Source organism: Montipora foliosa, chromosome 2 (assembly GCF_036669935.1).
Source record: "Montipora foliosa isolate CH-2021 chromosome 2, ASM3666993v2, whole genome shotgun sequence".
NCBI lineage: Eukaryota > Metazoa > Cnidaria > Anthozoa > Scleractinia > Acroporidae > Montipora > Montipora foliosa.
Window position 1 is genome coordinate 23724112 of NC_090870.1, and position 5000 is coordinate 23729111.

General features: G+C 37.8%; 1 protein-coding gene across 1 annotated transcript in view; it reads left to right on the forward strand.

Annotated features, from left to right (window-relative positions):
- Window positions 1-5000, forward strand: part of LOC137992711 (ubiquilin-1-like) — a 47848-nt gene that overhangs the window by 14973 nt on the left and 27875 nt on the right. The gene's annotated exons all lie outside the window — the stretch shown is intronic.

Genomic DNA, 5000 nt, shown 5'->3' on the forward strand with positions numbered 1-5000 from the left:
AAAATCAAGAAAAAATATTTTTTAAAAAAAGCCCTGTGCGAACCAAAAAATAATAATAAGTCTGACCGGTCGCTCGAACTACCGACTGGTTGTGTACTTCGCTGTGCCCATCATTTGGTTGAGCAACCAACGCAGGTAGTCGCATTACCTTATGCTATTAAATTTAAATCGAACAATGAACGGTAAGTGTCGCTTCGCTGATTCCATTGTTCTCAAATGCAAAGCCAATAGTATTTTTGCGTAGCTTATTTATCAAAAATAAAGCTCAAATCGGATAAAAATGATACCAGGGCAGTGTTATTACGGTAAGTTCATTTCCAGTCAAGTTGCAAAATTTTTGGCTAGTTTTGAGGAACACTTGAAATCGGCCGAAAATTGTCACATACTAGGTTTTTGCTTCCAGACCTTCAATTGGAAGCAATGTACACATAAATATTATTATTATGGCTCCAGCTAGCTCGTCAGTTTCTTACTTCCCCATTAATTATTATTGTAAGCTTAATACTTCCAAATTTTGAGCAATAATTATTTCTCAAAGGTTATCCATGTTAAAAAAGAAATGTGACAAATCAAGGCAACAGCCTGATGACCATATTCTTTTTTTACTGGCTTATCCTCAAGGGGTTACCTTTTGGCCAATTTGGGTATAAAACAATAAAATTATTTCTTTTTATAAAGTATCTCAGAGAGTATGCACACTCTCATTGATTAATAGTAATTATCATAATACATACCACTTTTTAACCGAGAGTGAGGTCATTACAGGGAAATCTCAGACCAAGGCCTTGATGTATTGACCGAGCAATAGCGAGGTCAATACATTAAGGCCGAAGTCTGAGATTTCCCTGTAATGACCAAAAAGATGAGGTTAGTACCGGTAAGTTATTAATTATATGGCCTTTTTTTGCTCAGTTTGTTCTTTGTCCTTTTGATAATAAAACTCGCTCTCGCTGTGGCTATCTTTGTCGCTCATACTAAAGAAGTATCTGTATGCTAGTTTTGCTTTCAGTTATTGAAAATATAGTTGTACTTTGTCCATATTTTTTTGTTGTTTTCGCCCACACGCTCGTAGCTTTTAGTCTCAACTCAGAAGAGATGTCAAGCCAAGAAAAATTTTCATAGTGCCCGGTCATTACAAGAAAATCTTGCTTGCTCAGCAGCCAATCAGAGCACACATACTATTGTAGCCATATAATAATGGCATATATTTGAATGAGAGTGTGTAAACATGCTTGTTACATCATGCTTTCTGCTTATCCCAGAGGAAGTTATTTTATAACATAATTAGAAAATTTTTTCATAGCCTGATTTACACTTGGGGGCTTAGAGAATTCTTGAAAGTTATGCAAACCCAAGACACAGTTGAAGTCTGATAACCCCTCTTGTGTTTTCGCTTGAGTCTTCTAATGCTTAAAGTGCCCCTGTGATTAAGAAAACACTTCCTTTTTTGTTTCATTTCCTAAGAAACGAAACGTATCTATTTTGACTTCAGGGTGAACTATTTGCACAGTGAGATAGAGTGGCCAATCAAAACAGTACTTGTAATTGAAAACTAAACATTTATGAGATGCAAAAACAAACTTTTGAAAATATGAAGCTGAAGTATCGCAAATCATAATACTGACAAACAAAAAGCGAAGGAAATGGGTCATAAACACGAAGGTTTGACTATCTGAATGATTTTGGGTTAGATTAAAGCAATATATTGTTGAAAAATTCAAAGCTATCTCTCTTGGTGTTAATGAGTGATGTATAATCTTCGCACTGGTGAGTCATATTAATAAATTGGGTTAACCAGGAACCAGTTATTTTAAAGCTAGTACCAGTAATGGAAGATTCGTGGAAAACAGAATTTGAAATGTTTTGCAATAATTATGGCATTTGAAGGTAAAACAGCTATTTGTAGACTTCAATGTATTGTGCGCATAAACAAGTATCTGTTCTTCTCTTTTATGGTTGATATTCCTTGGCAGGCTTCTCACCGTTTAGAGAGTTTGCGTCCACATTTCTATCTTTATTTCTCAAGAGTTGCAACAGACGAAGTGAAATAATAAATACAGTCTGTTTGACAGACTGAGTGACCCACACTACTGTACCGGTATTTTATCTTTTCTCCTGCCCTTACCATTCCAGAAACGAAACACTATTTCTTTGTTTGAAATAGTGTCTTGTTTCATCAGATTTTGAAAGTGTGTTTGCGTACATGTAACACTGACTGGCAAAATTTTGAGCTTTGATTTTTTATCCAAAGGCCATTTATATTACTTTGAATGTAAGTTTTATATTTCACAGTCTGCCATTACTCATGTTCAGAACTGACCAATTTAACCTCAGTGGGTTGGATCCAGGGAAAAGTGATGTTAAAGGCTCACTAGCTTAAAATTTCAGCATGTGATTGCAGCTTATTATACATGTAATTATAAAATTATGCAAAATGTGAGTTAAAGGTTTTAAAAAGCCCAAAACTCCCATGCTGCATATTAATTCTGGGGGGCCAACACACGCATTGCATTCTTAAACTAGAGAACCTGTGACGTCATTAAATTCTCCTCGGTCCAACTCTTTCAAGAACTTAAAGTTAGTAATGGTGGACCATTAAATAGGGAAATTTCAGTTAAAGTAAACGATGTCTTTTTCAAATGAGGGCTTAAAATTTTGGTCGTTTAGTGTTTAGTCAACATAATTTTGAAATCCAAAGAAAAATAAGAATTGATATTTTGGTCACAGGGGCACTTTAAATAAATGTAGCTTCTTGCGTGATTCTGAATTAATTTTGCTTTGTCTCTTATCGTTAGTCATTTGTGTTAATGTTTATGGTAAGAGAATAACGTTTATGATGTTCTATAGTACTTGTGTTTAGAAAACTGTCTCCTTTTTGTGAAGCATAATATGCTTATTTCTCAGATCTTGGTTAATGCTTAATGCCCAAATTGAATGCTATGAGAACATTATGTCATCACATGTAGCCTTGTCAACTGAATTGAGAGAACGGGTAGTTTCTAAAGAAACTGTGGTGCTGCGTCGGTGGGGAAGTAGTATACAAAAATTTGGTTTATCAACAGAGTTGATAATGTAAATTGACCACTGTACAGAGATTCTAAAAGCTGACGTTTCGAGCGTTAGCCCTTCGTCAGAGCGAATCGAGGGATTATGGGTTACGTGTAGTTTTTATAGTAGAGTAGGAGCTACGCTATTGGTGGTAACATGGCAACGTGAAAAGTAGGAATATATTAGTTAAATGAAAAGCGTTCGTTAATACCGTGAGGATTAAGGGTGCCGATTTGAAAGATGAATTTTTGTTCCAGATTCTTGCGGCTTTCCGTCGTACCTAGATGTAGGGAAAGGCCGCAGATAGCCATGTGTTTTTTGGAGTGGTTAGGCAGATTAAAATGGCGAGCGACTGGCTTAGATGCATCCTTGTCATTCTTCTCAACATCGCGAAGGTGTTCGCGGAATCGGTCACCTAGTCGTCTACCTGTCTCACCAATGTATAATTTATTGCATAACGTACAGGTTATGCAATAAATGACATTTGCGGAGGTACATGTGAAACGATCGGTGATCTTAACAGATCGCTTAGGTCCCGATATCTTGCTAGTGTTAACAATGAAAAGACAAGTTTTGCATCGTGAGCGCGCGCATTTGAAAGTGCCGGGTTGCTCGTTGGTTTTGAGCGCGCTTCTAACTAAAAAGTTGCCTACGTTTTTGTCGCGTTTGAATGAAATAAGTGGAGGTTGCGAAAAAATTCTACCAGTCTCGGGATCATTTTGGAGTAATTTAAAATTACTAAGAATGATGCTTTTGACTGCGTGATTATGAGGATGGAAAGTGAGGGTGAATGGAATTCTGTCATTCTTATCTTTCTGTGACGTTTGTAGTGACGACTGTCGATCAAATTGTTGGGCGCGATGATGGCCACAGAGACAGGATAGCCACGTTTTTCGAAGAACTGGCACATCTCCTCTGATTTGCTGGAAAAATCGGAGTCATCACTACATAGACGTCGAAGTCTAAGAAATTGAGAATAAGGAATGGAGTTCTTGACATGTGATGGATGTGACGATGAATACAACAAATAACTGTGTAACGGCCCCAAACCTGAACTCTACAGCCGCTACATCGACGACTGCATCGGCGCTATTTCATCCAGCAGAGAAGAACTCGATCAATTTATAACCTCCGTCAACTCTTTTCATCCGGCTCTTAAATATACCTGGGAAATTTCGGAAACTTCATTGGCTTTCCTAGATATCAAAGTTTCTATTAGAGGCAACGGGCTATGTACTAGTGTGCACTACAAACCTACTGATTCACACAGTTATTTGTTGTATTCATCGTCACATCCATCACATGTCAAGAACTCCATTCCTTATTCTCAATTTCTTAGACTTCGACGTCTATGTAGTGATGACTCCGATTTTTCCAGCAAATCAGAGGAGATGTGCCAGTTCTTCGAAAAACGTGGCTATCCTGTCTCTGTGGTCAAAGCGGGCCATCATCGCGCCCAACAATTTGATCGACAGTCGTCACTACAAACGTCACAGAAAGATAAGAATGACAGAATTCCATTCACCCTCACTTTCCATCCTCATAATCATGCAGTCAAAAGCATCATTCTTAGTAATTTTAAATTACTCCAAAATGATCCCGAGACTGGTAGAATTTTTTCGCAACCTCCACTTATTTCATTCAAACGCGACAAAAACGTAGGCAACTTTTTAGTTAGAAGCGCGCTCAAAACCAACGAGCAACCCGGCACTTTCAAATGCGCGCGCTCACGATGCAAAACTTGTCTTTTCATTGTTAACACTAGCAAGATATCGGGACCTAAGCGATCTGTTAAGATCACCGATCGTTTCACATGTACCTCCGCAAATGTCATTTATTGCATAACCTGTACGTTATGCAATAAATTATACATTGGTGAGACAGGTAGACGACTAGGTGACCGATTCCGCGAACACCTTCGCGATGTTGAGAAGAATGACAAGGATGCATCT